At 45.1% G+C, this 17,854-nt stretch overlaps 1 non-coding gene across 1 annotated transcript; it reads right to left on the minus strand.

The window, feature by feature from the left end:
* Positions 1 to 1,608: 1,608 nt before the first annotated feature.
* LOC149467305 (small nucleolar RNA SNORD82) lies at positions 1,609 to 1,674 on the minus strand. Its single transcript, XR_016311978.1, has one exon. It is a non-coding gene; the product is annotated as a small nucleolar RNA SNORD82 (small nucleolar RNA).
* Between the last annotated feature and the right edge of the window lie 16,180 nt (positions 1,675 to 17,854).

The raw sequence follows: 17,854 nt of genomic DNA on the forward strand, positions 1-17,854 counted from the left end.
GCAGAGATATACACACACCGATTTAACAGTTTCACATAAATGACATTCAGAGCATCCCATGACAACAACTGTCACAGTTGCCTGCATCTTTCAACTAAACTGTCAAGCCATTTAATGGTTGGTGTTATAACCAATCACACGCGCAGCACCATGGCAACTGCAGAACAGAGGCTAAAGCTGGCCATACATTACACAACTTTCCTATTCAATTTCCTTTAGATTTACCTTCAACTAAGACACGCAAGAGCCTTCCTGACTGCATACAAACTGAAAGTTTAGGTTTGACCGCATATGTTTTGGAAAACCTAAAGGAAATTGACACTTGCAGACTTAATACTACTGACAAGAGAAAACTCAACTGAAATTTTCTTGACACTTGTACCCCAGAAGGGCCATTATATTGCCAGGTGAGAATTCTCAAATTTTCTCAACTGGAATGCACACAGCCAATATGGATTTCCTGACATTTTCGATAATCTCTGCATCTGGATATGCATAGTACACGACAAAGATCTATAGGTGCCAGAAAACCAAGAGTCCAGCATACATCCAGCGCCCCGAATAACGTTTCCTAAACACATCACTTCCAGAGCCAATTTTTTTAACATTTTGCGCACATTTGTACATAAAAATGCACATGAAACCCTGAAAATATTTTAAGGTACAAAAAAAATTTTAATGTATGAACTTTTTTTTTTTTTAAATATTTTTCAGCAAAAAACTAATGAAAACAAATGCTCAATTTCCTGGTAAAGTATAAAAAAAAAACCATGGTGACACTCCACTCCTAGAGTGACAGTATGTAAAAAAACAAATATAAAAAAATAAAATTGTTAAAAAAAATGTTTAAAAATTATAATTTTGGTTATAAACTAATTTGGGATTTTTTTTTTTACTGGAAAGATAACGGAATACATTTTGGCCAAGATTTATGATGAAATATATATTTGCAAAATTTTATAAGAAAAACACTTTTTTTCAAAATTTTTGGACTTTCATTTACATAACAAAAAAAATAAAAATCCCAGTGGTGAATAAATACCACCAAAATAAAGCTTTATCTGTCTAAAAAAAAGGCTAAAAAATTCATATGGGTACAGTGTTGCATGACCGCGCAATTGTCATTCAAAGTGTGATAGCACTGAAAGCTGAAGATTGGCCTGGACCAGGAAGGGGGTAAAAGTGTCCAGACTTGAAGTGGTTAAATATGGCAATGCAGTTAAGTAGAGCAAAAAGGCTTTTTTTTCCCTTTTTAAATATGTTGGATAGAAGAGGAGAGGGTTACATTTATTGACCATCTGTGTCAGAGAATTCCCTTCACTTCCTTCAATGTTGCCTCAACATGAAGAGGAGATATCTTTCCAATGTGAAGGATATCCTCTCAGACAGTTGTCACAGGAAAACGTGCCCCCATTAGAAAAAGGTCTCCTGCATTCATGTTTTGGTGGCAACAAAATGTTGAATCTCTACAACGGGGACACAGACGGCAAAAAAAAAAAAAAAAATCTGACAAAAGGTTTTCTTTCATTACACAAGTAAAAAAAAAATAAAAGTTCCAGTAAAAAGAGATCTCCATTGCATGTTAAAAACAAAGTTATCACATTTATGGCACATCAGCAAACATCAGTCATCAAAGATCAGTATTAAGTCCCAAAATTGTTCATCATTTGTGCCAACAATTCATAAGACAGCAGGCAGCTTACCCTCCTCTTCAGACTCCTCCTTTCCAGGTTTCTTCCCTTGAGGCATTTTGTCAGGAGCTTTCTTGGCAACAGGTTTTTTCTCTTCTTCAGATTCATGTAAAGAATAGAATTCCATTAACACACCAAACCAAATTTCAGTGACACCATCTCTCTATTAGATATCTAGTATTGTAAGAGTGGGAGGAGCCATCCACTATGTCCATGTCTCCTTCCCCTGTAATCCCAGGGCGCGGCCATGGAAACAGAGGTGACCCGGAAGTAGAAAAGAGGGCAGCCTGTCACTTCAGGTGTCCTCAACCCACAGAGCGCCGCCTCTTTCTCTATGATTTGCCTCCTGTTCTCCTCCCCCTAGGTGGAGACCCGCCCCTTCCATCACGGCAGATGAGGATTCTGATCCCGCCTCTTCTCCGCCCCCTCGAAGAGTTCTACACCATACTCCTCCCCCCAGGCGGAGTTTCGGTCTTTTCCCCACTCTCATTTAGAGAGGTACCACGCCCCCACATTTATGGAGGTGAAAGCCACCCCCTCTAAAAAGTTCAATGGGAGGACATAGAGATGCCGCCCCAAAGCTTTGTCGCCCCGCCCCCATGCTCTGATGCCACGCCCCCGTTTTCTGAGTGGTAGGTTGCAAAGTCCCCGCCCCTCTCATTTGCATAAATGTTGCAGAGGATTGTGGGTATGTTGGTGTGTGATCTGGGGATGGGGGCTGAGCGGTTGTGTGTAATGTATGAGTACGGTATTCGGTGTAAGAGGTATACATTATTCATAATAATACATCCACACATACATCACAGCAGACACGTCTAGGAATAAAGGGAATGAAATGGACGGGCTCTCCATGATGTGACCCTCACAGATCCTGGAAGGGTTTATATAGAACAGGACACACCATGGTAATCAGCTGAGGGACGGCTTACTACCAAGGCTATGTGCACACCTTGGGGGGGTGTGAGGCCAGAACCAATCACTGGTGAGTCCAGAACCAATTGGTGTCCAGAACCAATCACTGGTGAGTCCACCAAGACCACATGACATGAGAAGAGCAACAAACGAAAAGAGAAGAAAAAGAAGAGATGTTGTCATGTGGGACCTTGGAGGGTGGTGGAGGTGATTGGCTGCCTGGCAGAGCAAGTCTGCGGTGTGAGATGGAGGCGCCCCACTGAAGAGTGAAGAAATGCGTGCGTGTGGGCGCTACCAGAACCCGATTCAGACTACTCTCCCTTCCCTCACCAAACTTTTACTTCACCACAGCATGTGAGGGTGCTGCACGACCCGATTCAGACTACCTTCCCCTCCCCCACCCTCATTATTCATCACGGCATGTGGGGGCGCTACATGACCCGATTCAGACTACTCTCCCCTCCCACACCATCATTACACTCCGCCACGGCATGTGGGGGCGCTACACCACTACTCTCCCCTCCCACACCATCATTACACTCCGCCACGGCATGTGGGGGCGCTACACCACTACTCTCCCCTCCCACACCATCATTACACTCCGCCACGGCTTGTGTGGGCGCCACACGACCCGATTCAGACTACTCTCCCCTCCCCCACCCTCATTATACTCCGCCACAGCCCGAGAGGGTGCCACACGACCCGATTCAGACTACTCTCCCTTCCCTCATTATACTCCGCCACGGCTTGTGGGGGCGCTACAGAACCCAATTCAGGCTACTCTCCCTTCCCCCACCCTCATTAATCCCCGCCACAGCCAGTGTGAGCGCCACATAACCCGATTCAGACTACTCTCCCCTCCCCACCATCATTATACTTCACCACGCCCACTCTCCCCTCCCCCACCCTCATTATACTCCGCCACGGCTTGTGGGGGTGCTACACAACCCAATTCAAACTACTCTCCCCTCCCCCACCCTCATTATACTCCGCCACAGCCCGAGAGGGTGCCACACGACCCGATTCAGACTACTCTCCCCTCCCTCATTATACTCCGCCACGGCTTGTGGGGGCGCTACAGAACCCAATTCAGGCTACTCTCCCTTCCCCCACCCTCATTAATCCCCGCCACAGCCAGTGTGAGCGCCACATAACCCGATTCAGACTACTCTCCCCTCCCCACCATCATTATACTTCACCACGCCCACTCTCCCCTCCCCCCACCCTCATTATACTCCGCCACGGCTTGTGGGGGTGCTACACAACCCAATTCAAACTACTCTCCCCTCCCCATCCTCATTATACTCCGCCATGGCTTGTGAGGGCGCTACACAAACCAATTCAAACTACTCTCCCCTCCCCCATCCTTATTATACTGCACCACGGCCTGTGGTGGCACTACACGACCCAATTCAGACTACTCTCTCCTCCTCCACCCTCATTATACTCCGCCACGGCCTGTGTGGGCGCCACACGGCCCAATTCAGATGACTCTCCCCTCCCCCACCCTCATTATACTGCACCATGGCCTGTGGTGGCACTACACGACCCAATTCAGACTACTCTCTCCTCCTCCACCCTCATTATACTCCGCCACGACAAAACCACTTCTTCGGTTCCAAGACCTTCCATTCTCAACCAGTGTTCCATGGAACCCTGGGGGCTCCTCCAGAGGTTAAGAGTCCTTTGAATTGTGGCTGAATCTGATGGTGCCTGAATAGTTCTGGACCCAATGCCTATTTGAAGAGCCAACGGCAGGACACCAAAGATCTTTTTAACGGTTTGTAAGAGTGGCCTGCTGACCACCATTGTAGGGGGCAATCTTGCAAATGACTACCACTAAAAGGGGGGTGCGAATTCTTCCCACTGGCCACCAATGCAAGGGCCACTCTTTCAAATGATTACCACTAAAAGGGGCAAAATTCTTCCCACCGGCCACCAATGCGAGGGCCGTTCTTCCCACCGGCCACCAATGCGAGGGCCGTTCTTCTCACCGGCCACCAATGCGAGGGCCGTTCTTCTCACCAGCCACCAATGCGAGGGCCGTTCTTTCCACCGGCCACCAATGCGAGGGCCGTTCTTTCCACCGGCCACCAATGCGAGGGCCGTTCTTCCCACCGGCCACCAATGTCAGGGCCATTCTTCCAACAGGCCACCAATGTAAGGAGCATTCTGCCCACTGATCACCAATGAATTAATTTTAGCAAGGGTTTCCTGAAACCTGAAAATTATTTCAAGGATTCCTCGGGTAAAACTCTTGAGAAAGTCTGTCTAAGAGTTTCACAAAGATGCTCAGCATTTATATTCACAACTTAGGTCACCTCACCCTGATTGCCATGGAACATGGAAATGTGGATTGTCCAAGAGCAGGATGTGGGTGTGTGAAAGTGGCACCATCCTGTCCTAGTTACATAACCCCATTGTTGGTGTCAGGAAACCTTTATAGTCCTTAGCTCCTCCATTTACATCGGCTGATAGTGTGAATTGTCGTCAAATCACCGGGGCATTATATGTGGTAGTAAGGTGGTGAAGAAGGCCACCCACCCAGTGGTGTATTTAGGTTTTGTGCTGCCCTAGGCAACACTAACATCGTCCGACCCACGGACACCGACCAACACCAACCCCCCCACCCCCTTGTCCCTCTCGTGGAGAAAGCCTGACATTGACCAACAACACCCTTGCCCCCCACCTGGGAGAGCCTTCCACTACCACCCCCCGCTCTGACAATAGGGAGAAAGATACTCATCTTCATCTCTGAACATCACCGGGAACGAGAGTCAGGCTCTACATACACCATTAACCACTTCCAGTCCGGACACTTTCCCCCCCTTCCAGTCCGGACACTTACACCCTTCCAGTCCGCACACTTTCACACCCTTCCAGTCCGAACACTTTCACCCCCTTCCACTCCGGACACTTTCACCCCCTTCCAGTCCGGACACTTTCACCCCCCCTTCCAGTCCGGGCACTTTCACCCCCCCTTCCAGTCCGGGCACTTTTACCCCCCCTTCCAGTCCGGGCACTTTCCCCCCCTTCCAGTCCGGACACTTTCCCCCCCTTCCAGTCCGGACACTTTCCCCACCCTTCCACTCCGGACACTTTCCCCCCCTTCCAGTCCGGACACTTTCCCCCCCTTCCAGTCCGGACACTTTCCCCACCCTTCCACTCCGGACACTTTCCCCACCCTTCCAGTCCGGACACTTTTCACCCCTTCCAGTCCCGGCACTTTCACCACCCTTCCACTCTGGACACTTTCCCCTCCTTCCAGTCCGGACACTTCCCCCCCCTTCCATTCCGGACACTTTCACCCCTTTCCAGTCCGGACACTTTCACCCCCTTCCAGTCCGGACACTTTCACCCCCTCCCAGTCCGGACACTTTCAACCCTTCCAGTCCGGACACTTTCAACCCTTCCAGTCCGGACACTTTCAACCCTTCCAGTCCGGACACTTTCACCCCCTGCAAGTCCGGACACTTTGTCCCCCTTCTAGTCCGGACACTCCCCCCCCCCCCCAATCTTCAGCTTTCAGTGCTGTCACACTTGGAATGACAATTGCGTGGTCATGCAACACTGTACCCATATGAATATTGTAGCATTTTTTTAGACAGATAAAACTTTATTTTGGTGGTATTTATTCACCACTGGGATTTTAATTTTTTTGCTCTATAAATGAAAAAGTCCAAAAATTTTGAAAAAAAGTGTTTTTCTTATAAAATGTTGCAAATAAATATTTCATCATAAATCTTGGCCAAAATTTCTTCCGTTATCTTTTTAGTAAAACAAAAAAAAATAACCCAAATTAGTTTATAACCAAAAATTATAATTTTTCTCAATTAATTTTTGTTTTTATTATTTACATACTGTCACCCTAGCAGTACAGGGTCACCATGGTGACGCTGTACTACTTGTGGGGGGTGATGAAGATGTTTTTTTTTGTTTTTTTTACACTGAATGCTCTTACTCCCATAAATCTGTAAAAGCAATCATTTCTCCTCTCTGGCTGCATTCCTGCAGCCATTGAGAAATGCTGTGTGAGCTGTGATTGGTCACAGCTTGTCACATGGTACAAGGCTGTTGTGAATGGCCCTGTACCATGTGACCTCTGTGATAATTCACAGATTTCACACGTAGTAAGCAATAATGTCAGAAGTGACATCTTGCTTACTACTCTGCATTTGATCACTGATTTGCCACTCACTGATCACATGATCACACAGAGATCCCATACAGCGATCGCAGTGCCGCTCACTCCCGGCAGCGCTCCCATCTGGTCGTTTATGGACATGGTCCGGACGGGAAGAGGTTAATGGGTTAATTTGCTGCATGTACGCGCCCTAAACTGAACTTCACTGTATTTTTCATGGAAATTTTAGCTTTGCGCTAATGTCGTGGGACGCAGAAACTTGGATCGGCCGCCATCTTGTTCTCCGAGGTCTTTGCTTTCAGGAAACACATCATGGCGGGAGGTTTCATCTGACCTATCAGGACTAAAACGCAAATCCAGCTCCGGCGGGGGAAAGGGTTCATCCTGATTGGTGGTTATAGGTGTCAGGGCTCCGCCCCTGCGGTACGGTGCACTCCCCTGACTGTCCGCAGCTTGTAGGAGGAACGCGGAGGAGGACAGGGGTCTCCGGAGGAAGGGGGAGCCCCAGACACATCTCTAGAGACAGAGAGAGAGGGAGAGGAATTAGTGAGAGGTCACAGAGTATACCCTGCATGAGGAGCTCCGCCTTCACTGGGAACATGCTGCTTCCTCCAGGAGAAGGCTCTGTGTACACAGAATGGAGGGGCAGTGAGGGGGCACCGCCCTATTCACTGTCTACCACACCGGAGTCTCACCTCTGCCGCTGCAAACAGCTGCCTGAGTGCCACTGTAGCGGCAAGATCTGTCTCCCATGAAGCAACTGCTCATGTCCCGGTTTTAGGCATAAGAAGCCGATCGCGGTCTGTAGTACGGAGCTGCCACAGTTAACCCGTTTTAGGCTGGATTACACTTACACGCATCGCTGAAGCTGATCCCTCGGATCACTAGGCGCCGACGACGCTCCCGCAAGATGGTTCTAAGCTGCGTATTGGGGAGCATCAAGGATCGGAGAGAGGGCAGTTACATTGGGGAGGGGGGTTGTTACATGGGGAGTACAGTCACATGTGAGGAGTACAGTGACATGGGGGGAGTGAATGACATGTGGAGGGGATCAGTGACATGTGTGGGCCATAACATGTGTGGAGGGGCAGTGACATGGGGGGGAGCATGACATGCGGAGGACAGTGACATGTGGGGGGCCAGTGACATGAGGGGGGTGAATTGGCATGGGGAGGACAGTGACATGTGGGGGGAGGACGGGGGCATGACATGGGTAGGACAGTGACATGTGGGGGGAGGACAGGGGGGGCGTGACATTGGGAGGACAGTGACATGTGGTGGGGTCAGTGACATGAGAGGGGGAAGTGACATGGGGAGGACAGTGATATGTGGGGGCCGTGACCTGGGGAGGACAGTGACATTTGGGGGGGGGTCAGTGGCATGGGGAGGACAGCGACATGAGAGGGGGGCATAACATGGGGAGGACAGTAGTGAAGTGCTATATACCATAACCTTATAATAAAAATTATTTTAAAGTGCAACAATGTGCGCCAACATATAGTGCCAAACCTACAAATACATACAAAACCAATCAAATCATTTTCATAAATAAATTTCATAAATCACACTTAAAATGATACGTGCAAAAAAAAGTGACCAAATTATGTGTATATACCAAATATACACATATATTTCACTCTCCAATAAATACTAATATGTGCAATAAATGATTAAACAACCCCTATCACAAATTATATACCAAACTTAAAGTGATAAGTGCAAAATAGTGTCCAAACTGATACAAAATGAGTATAAAATCACAAAAAGTGGTGGTGTGAACCTCCTGCGCTCCTAATCTTAAATATATATCCTGTTATGAGAAGCTGCTAACATTAAATCATATACCCGTGATCTGTGGTTTAACTGGTTGCCGACCAGCCACAGTGTTTTTACTGCGGCAAGGCGGCACCTCTGCGCAGAGCGACGTTAAAAACAGCGCTCTGCAAAACAGGTAGGGGGCCCGCACAAGGCGCGTGCCCACCCTACCCGCCTCGCTGATTGTGGTTTCCATCACCGGGTTTCGGCGGGTCACAACCCTCCGAGTCTCGGCGATTACAGGCAATCACTGACAGAGAGCATGGCTGCAGTGTTTACACTGCAAGTCTGCTATCTGTCAGTTCCGAACACACAGCTGATCCTGAGAGAAGAGTTTATCTCTCCAGATCAGTGTCCTGTGAAGCATCCTAACACCCCCCCCCCAGTAAAACACTCCCCTCACACAGTTAACCCTTTCAATACCTAAAAAAAAGTTAACCCCTTCCTCCCAAGTGCCATTAGTACAGTGTCAGTGGTTTTATTTTGCACTGATCACTGTATTGGTGTCACTGGGGATGTCAGTGACCCCAAGTCAATTCCCCCCCAGTGTCAAAATGTCCGCCGCAGTCCCGCAATCCCGCCGTAGGTCGCTGATCACTGTCATAAATTGCTGATCACCACCATAAGTCTCTGATCGCCATTATTAGTATAATAAAAAAAAAATCCCAGTATCTTTCCCGCCATTTGTAGACGCTATAACTTTCACGTAAACCAATTAATTTACACGTATTGGTACTTTTTTTTTAGCAGAGACATGTCGCAGAATACATTTTGGCACAAATGTATGACTAAATTTGATTTTTACATTTTTTACTGGACATGTTTTATAGCAAAAAGTCCAAAACATTGTTTTTTTTTCTCAAAATTGTCAGCCTTTTTTTTTATAGCGCAAAAAATAAAAAACGCACAGGCGATGATATACCACCAAAAGAAAGCTCAATTTGTGGGGAAAAAAGGATGTAAATTTAATTTGGGTGCAGTGTTGCAGGACTGCGCAATTGTCAGTTAAAATAACACAACAACATAACACAAACCGCTTCTGTGACCGCCCTATAGCAGAAATACTACTACAGTGCGGCATGGGTGCGCAAAATCACAAATATATATACGTGATTCGTGCTCCCGTGGATTTCACGCCCCTCCCAGGTAGCGTCAGATTGCCCGTCAGTACACCAGTCATCACATTTAACCCCTTGATTGCCAGGAGCACACTCATGCACAATAAACCTCCATTGCTAGTATAGTGTCTGAACGGGTCAATATCTTTGATTAGATCAGCATTATACCAGCATTCACATTAGTATAGCGTCCCCAAAAATGCAGCGTTAGCGGGATCAGCCCCGGCACCTGCCAACACCTGCGTTTTGCCCCTACGCTTACCCCCCCTTCTCCCCCAGCAAGTGCAGTGTCAGTAGGTCACTGTCACTTGATACATTGCACACAAAACCGCAGTGTTCGCAGAATCAGGCCTGATCTCTGTTAGCACTTGCCGGTAAATTTTGATGACTCTCATATGCAGCAGAGTGCCAGTCGTAGTGCCACGCTACCTATTGGTGAACTGGCGAGTACCAGCGGTCTAGTACATCCTGGTCTTTCACATACCTCCGTGATTTTTGGAGCTGTTTTTCACAGAATATCTGTATGCGTTGATTGTGGATCAAAGCAATTTATATGCACAACAATTTATCGATGCCAACCCAAATTCAAACCTTGCCAGACCATTCGCATGGAAACTCATTACGGTTTTTGAATTTACATTTTTTTGGGGCCTAGCCAACATGGGCATTACTAAAAGAAATGAATTGCAGTTGTATTGGTCCGCAGACCCGATTCATCATATGCCGTGTTCTCTGCTGCCATGGCCAGGCATAGATATGAGAGTATAATGTGTTTTATGCATTTCAGCGACAATACACTCTGTCATCCTCGGGGTAACCCTGAATTTGACCGGCTCCACAAAATTCAGCCCCTCGCAAATCACCTTAACCAAAAATTTGCAGATGTCTATACTCCCCAGCAAAACATCTGCGTTGATGAGTCCCTCGTTCATTTTTCTGGCCGCCTTGCAGTCAAACAATTTCTCCTCAGCAAGCGTGCCAGATATGGGGTCAAGATGTAGAAGACCTGTGAGAGGGCGACAGGCTATACTTATAAGTTTTGGATTTACGAGGGAAAAGATAGTCACATGGAGCCCCCTGGATGCCCAGACTACATGGGGAGCAGTGACAAGATAGTTGTCATCCTTTTTCCATATGGGGTACCACTTATACAGTACGTGGACAATTTTTATTTAAGCGTGCCACTATTTAGACATTTGTTCAATCTTGGAACTGGCACTTGTGGCAAAGTGTGACCTAATGTGTGCCCACCATTAGAAGTGGGTGGATGCAGGGCGGTATATTCTAATGGTGGGCATACCACACACTTTTTCTGGCAGAGATTTCTTCTCATTTTTTCATTCAGTCCACAGGCTACATACAAAAAAAAAAGAACATAGTATATATACCCAACAAGGACTAGCGACGTACTGGTACATCACTGGACTTTGAATGGTTATACCAGGATGATGCCTACAGCTGCAGGCATCATCTTGGTATCGTTTTTTTCAGCCGGCGATCGGCTTTCATGTAAAAGCAATCCTAGTGGCTAATTAGCTGCAGGATTGCTTTTACAAGCAGCGGGAGATGATGCCCCCCTCCCCTGCTGCCTTCCAGGGCCTTCTCGGGCAGTCCCGTGCCATCGGGGGAACCTGAGAACGCAGCCGGTGTTTCTGCCAGCTGACCATAGAGCTTATTGGAGACCAGAATGGTGCCAATCATCTCTATAGTCTAACAATTCGGAAGCTACAAGCATTTCATCACTTCCGTTTCGCAGGATATAAACAGCGCCATTTGTAAATTGGGAAAGCATCTGATCACACCGATTTTGGTTTGATTAGATAATGTAAGGGCAGAGGAGATATCCAGAGTCTGATAGACCCCAGATTTCTGAAAAAAGAATCTATGGCAATGCCCATTGAAGTTATAGAGGATATTTGCATTCCCTGTTATAGCATTAAAAGTGCTAAAAAAAAAAATGAAAGGTACAATGTGAAAATAATAAAAAAAAAATCAAAATAACTAAGAAAAAAAAAAATCGCCCTTCCCATGCGCGCACACCTGTGTGCACAAGCCTTGACCCTGTGCCGGTATGTAAACAGCAGTTGCACCATGCATGTGAGGTATTGCCGTGAACGTCAGATCAAGGGCAGTAATTCTAACACTAGACCTCCTCTGTAAATCTAAAATGGTAGCTTTTAAAGGCTTTTAAAGTGTTGCCTATGGATATTAAAAATGTTTGCAGTTTGTCGCCATTGCACGGGACATGCGCAGTTTTAAAGCATGTCATGTTTGGTATCTGTTTACTCAGCATACCATTTTTTTATCTTTTATATTTTACCAAAGAATTGGCCAATATATTGTGTTTTTGTGCATTAACAGTAAAAAAAGTGTATTTTTCTTTTATTTGCATTTGAAAAATCGCTGCGCGAGTACTATGTGCCATAATAAATTGTAGTACCCACCGTTTTATTCACTAGGGTGTCTGCTTTAAAATAATATATACTGTTTAAATTAATTTCCTAGCAAAAAATACTGATTTTTTTTCATGTGAACAAAAAGTGTCAGAAAAGGTTTGGTCTTCAGGTGGTTAGAAGAGTGAGTGATGTGTGGTATAAACTTCTAATGCTGGGCATAGAATGCCCCCACCCCCCAAAACGATCCCTTTTTGGAAAGTAGACACCCCATACTATTTGCTGAGAGGCATATTGAATCAATAGAAGAATTTATTTTTTTACCACAAGTTTTTGGAAAATGACAAAAAAAAAATATTTTTTTTACACAAAATTGTCACTGAAATGATTTACTGCTCACACATGCCATGGGTATATGTGGAATTACTCCCCAAAATACATTTTGCTACTTCTCACGAGTATGGGGGTACCACAAGTGAGAGACGTTTTGGCAGTCTAGCCAAGTACAGGACCCCAAAATCCAATAAGCACCTTCAGGCTTTTAAAGGGCTTTATTTCCTCATTACACTTCCAGACTACCTATCACAGTTTCGGAGGTCCTGAAATGCCAGGATAGCACCTAACCCCCCAAATGACCCCTTTTTGGAAAGTAGACACCCCAAGGAATTTGATAAAAAGCATGGTAAGTATTTTGCAGATCACATTTGTTGCCACAAGTTTTTGGAAAATGAAGAAAAAAAACAAGAATATATTTTTTCTATTCTTTTTTTATACTTCAATATTTTTATTGAAAGATCGGTATACAACAGTATACATAGAAATATAGACAATATTCACCGACATGGTGAGATGGAGTACATAAGCATATTCTTAGAACATAGCAGCTCACAAGAAATATAGGAAAAATATCCCTAGTCAACCACATTGTATACAAAGGACACCATCACCACCAGACGGGAAACTTTACATCTATCAGTGAATATAGGCAAGTATCTTATAGATTTACCAAAAGTATCAAAGATCAGTTCAGAGAAGGAAAAGAAATAAGGATGAAGACTAGAAAAGTCATAAAAAGGTCTAAGGTAAGAGAGAAAGATTAGAGAAAGAAAAAAAGGGGGGGGGTTTGAGCGGTAGCACCATTAACTAACAGAAATATATCTGATCCATAGTTCCCACGTCACCTCAAATCTGGCCACATCATTGATCATTGCTGACAATACTTGTGAGTTTATCATTTACCATTATCCAATTGAGTTTTTGTTTAACCCCATCCAATGGGATCAGTGATTGTCTCCAACTTCTAGCTATGGTGATGCGAGCTGCCAATAAGAGGTAGAGAATCAATTTAATCGATTTTTTGGGAACATCAGTGGGTAGCAAGTGAAATAACGCCACTTCAGGTGATTGTCGGATATTAACTCCTGTTACCAAATAGATAAAATTAAACATTCGGATCCAAAACCTATTTACCACCGGACATTTCCACCATATATGGAACATAGTGCCTTCTTGTCTACAATGTCAAAAGCAAGTAGGTGACACTGACGGGTACATTTTAGCCAGGCGCGTGGGAACCAGATACCAACGAAGTAGCGTTTTATAGTTGGATTCGATAAGAACAGTATTAATCGAGATCTTTGATAAAGAATGGGCCACATCTCACCAAGTATCCAGGTCTAATGAGCTATTCAAATTCCGTTCCCACTGAGTCATATAAGATAATTTTGTGAGTGGATCAACAAGGGAAGCATAGATAATAGATAAACGACCCCTCATCATCCCAGTCGCTCCACAGGAGACCTCCAACGGACTGAGTGTGCAAGGTTCTGTGATTAATTTGAGTTTACTACCGATAAATGAGATAAGTTGATAATAATGAAATAATTCCCCAGGAGGCAATTGATATCTTGTCAAGAAACTTTGGAGAGAACGGGGACAAAGCCCATCCAGGTAGTCCCCAATATGCAGTAACCCTTTATTTATCCACCATTGAAACACCGACGGTGACAAGCCGGGTATAAACTCTGGATTGCAAAAAACTGGAGCTAGGGGAGTATGCGGGGAGAATAAATGTTTGCGAGCTCGCCATCTATCCCACACCGTTAATGAATAGGACAATGTAGGACACATAACAGGAGGACGCAAAAGACCGGTAAGCCACATAAGAGCCCCAATAGCATAAGGATAGCAAGATAAGGCCTCAATGCCAACCCACTGAGGGACATAACTCCTGGCCGTAGTACACGATAATTGTGCTATCTGAGCCGCCTGAAAATAGGCAAAAAGATTAGGAAGTCCCAAACCGCCATGCTTCTTCAAGGAGAATAGGGTTGACTGGTTAACCCTAGGACGTTTTCCCCTCCAGATGAATCTAGAGACTGCTGCTTGCAATAGTAACAGGTCCCGTTTGGGAACCATGATCGGTAACGTCCTAAAATAATATAATAATCTCGGCAAAAAGGTCATTTTAATAGCGTTAATTCTGCCAAACCAGGAAAGTGAAAGATCCTGCCATTCCAATAAATCAGATCGAAGGCGTTGAAAGAGTGGAGGATAATTTGCCCTATACAACAACGAGATAGATTTTGTGACATGGATCCCTAAATAAGGAAGAGAACGAGAAGCCCACTGGAAGTCAAAGTTATCCTGGAGATGAGCAACCTCTGAATCGGGTAATGAAATATTTAAGGCAATTGTTTTAGAGGGATTAAGCGTGAGCCCAGAGGGTCAGAGAAATGATGAAACAGGTGGAGGAGACCAGGCCATTTTACCATTTTGTGTACTGAAACATCTTTATTTTTATTGAAACTACCATTTTGTCTGTTTTAAGACATGAAAAATCAACTGGAGAATCAGCACACAGGACGTTGATATTGTTACAACCAATTATGATTTTTGTTAATTTGTTATTCTCTCTATTTAACTCCACCATTGATTTTACCCAGCTTAATTACAACTCAAAACAGGTTCAAAGTATCTCTTGACAATAGCCTCTGTATGGCAGTTGTCAGAAATTCCCCTTGCATTTTTTGTTTAATTCCCCTTGCCTGAATAGTTTAATTGTCAATCTATTGTGATGGGCTGTTTTATAATCCTAGTAAAAATTACAAGGCAGTTGAGAAAGCCAATCACAATTTAGTAAGCAAGATATACACGTGTTGGCAGTCAACATGTATGAATCAATTTGCTGCAAGGTAGATGCATTCATTTTTTTGCACTGTGGTATAAAAAAGGTATTGTCATTTGAATGCATGCTGGGATTGTAACTGTACTGCAATGCAAATGTAATTCCTTACTCGATTTTTTGAGTTTGTTTTTGTTAATGAATCTATGTATTTTGTCATATTTATAAAGACAATACCTTATTCACTGGTTCAAGGTAAAACTGGATTATTTATTAATACTTTACTTAATACTTCAGTACTTTAATGGAAAGTACAGAGAAAAAAAATGATGTTTTGTTATTTCAATATTTCATTCTATAAGATGAACTGTTATATGCAGTGATGTACTTTGGTTTTGTGTTGCCCTAGGCAAGACTAAAATTGGGCGTCCCCTCCTTCCCCAGAAAGACTAAAATTGGGCAACCCCCACCATCTGAATTTGTCCCACTCCAGCCATGGTATATCATTTGGTGCCAAATTATGGTACCTAAAAATCTCCATAGGCAAAATTTAAAAGCCTTTACAAGTTACCTGTTTAGAGTTACACAGGAGGTCTGGTGCTAGAACTCTCACTCTGACTTTCATGGCAGTACCTCACATGTGTGGTGCGAACTCCATTTACATATGCGTGAGGGACCTATGTGCCTGTGAGCATGGGGGAACGGGGGTGCTTTCATTTTTTTTTAATTTTATTTTTTCTTTATTTACATTTTTTTTGTACACTGTACCTTTTTAACTTTTTTTTGATCAACTTTATTTCTATTACAAGGGATGAACAACATCCCTTGTGATAGCATACGCCATGACAGTTCCTGTTTATGGAGAGATCTATGGTCTATTAGACCCCAAATCTCTCCTCTGGCCTCCCAATGCATGCGATCAGACACAGATCAGTCTGATCATTTGCATTGGGACTGCATGGTAGAGCCTGGTAAAGGCGTCGGTGGCAGGAGGGGGAGGGACACCCTTCCGCCGCCTGTAAAAGTAGTCCAGAGGCTTGTTAGCCCCCAGACTACTTTTATCTTGTGCAAAATGAGAGTGAGGAGAAGAGAGAGGGAGGGAGGGAGCGACAGGGAGAGAGAGGGGGGAAGAAAGGGGGAGACAGGGAGAAAGAGTGAGGGAGGGAAGAGAGGGGGGGAGAACATAGAGGGGGGGAGAACAGAGAGGGGGGAGAAGAGAGAGGGGAGGAGAGAGAGAGGGGGAGACTCTCTTTGACAAGTAAAGGGGCCCTTATCTGGGGTCCGTGGTGTCTGCGGCTGCACTGATACCTGCCTTGCAGCGATGGTCTCCTCTTCTGCACCCCCTCTGCACGGTCAGCTGACCTCTAGGCTCTGCCCTCCGGCCCTATGCAGTGAATGGAATAGACAGCCGGCTGGCTGCAGAGAGGCCGGGTAAGCGGAGCATAGCTGCAATGGTCAGTCCGGCTCTGGGCTTCTTGCCGGATCTTAATGATGGCAGTGGGTAAAACAGGGAATCAGAGCTCCGGGAAGGCACAGAGAGGGTAAGACAGCTGGCTTGCCATTAACTCAAGATGACATAAGCCGAGCCCACCTTCCCCTGCTCAAAACTTGCTGAGCCCACCCCTGTCTAAACCCTGCCTTCCACCTGAGCCTGCCTCCCGCCCGAACCCTGCCAAGCTCTCCTAACCTGCCAAGCCCTGGTCCTTTGTCCCTTCTGCTTGGGGGCAGGGCCTCCCCCCTGAAAACTGCCGCCCTAGGCAAACGCCTTGTTTGCCTTGCAGCAGATACGCCCCTGGTTATCTGCAGTAAAACAACACAAGCTTTTGAGGTTTCTGTCCTAACATCCTGCTAGACTAACCTTTTTATTCAATAAACCAACGCAAGAAGCAAAGAAATAAATACAATTGCCAACTGATAACCGATCAGAATCTAGCTTATGTTGGCCCTACGTTAGTCATTTTAATGATTTGAGTTGTTATAGGTTGCTGTGTTTTGTAGTTTATTTCTTGAACTCTTTATTTCTTTTTTTAGACTGTTGGCCTTTATTATAAAACTTTTTAAAGAAATCTTAAGGCTTGCTTTACTCATACAATAAAATACAGAGGGAAGTAATATTCCAGATGTGGTTTTCTGGGCTGGTTGCTACATTCAGAGAGGATCTGTTTTTGCATTCTGAAGCAGAAACACTTACTACTTAGTCACTGGTTATCAGACTTACACACATTCCATAGATTGAATGAGAGAAAAGCAATCGATTTCTACTTCCACACTACATGCCAAGCATAGTATTCAGACAGCCACAGCAACCGCGGCTGTCTGAATACCTGAATAGGGCATGCATCTGATAGGATGCAGTCACTCTTTGAGGGAATATTTTCCACCTAGCTCAGTTGATTTGATCAACCTGGGTGGTGTTGTCAGGGCCACTCACAGCCTAAATGTAGACTGATTCAGCCCATCCATGTATGCCTACCTTAATAATAATAGTCAGCATTTACAGCACTCTTCAGTCTGCACCAAATCAGCACCTCTTTGTTTCCCATTAGAATCAATAGTCCCTGGGTTTTCAAAAGAAGCCCCTCAGGTGCTAGTAATACTAGTAATGGCTGCAATAGTAATAAAGTCCAATCATGGGCACTAAGACACTCTATGCGGCT

This window comes from Staurois parvus, unplaced genomic scaffold, assembly GCF_062004578.1.
Source record: "Staurois parvus isolate SC_StPar_1 unplaced genomic scaffold, SC_StPar_1.0 ptg000116l, whole genome shotgun sequence".
NCBI classification, from domain to species: Eukaryota; Metazoa; Chordata; class Amphibia; order Anura; family Ranidae; genus Staurois; species Staurois parvus.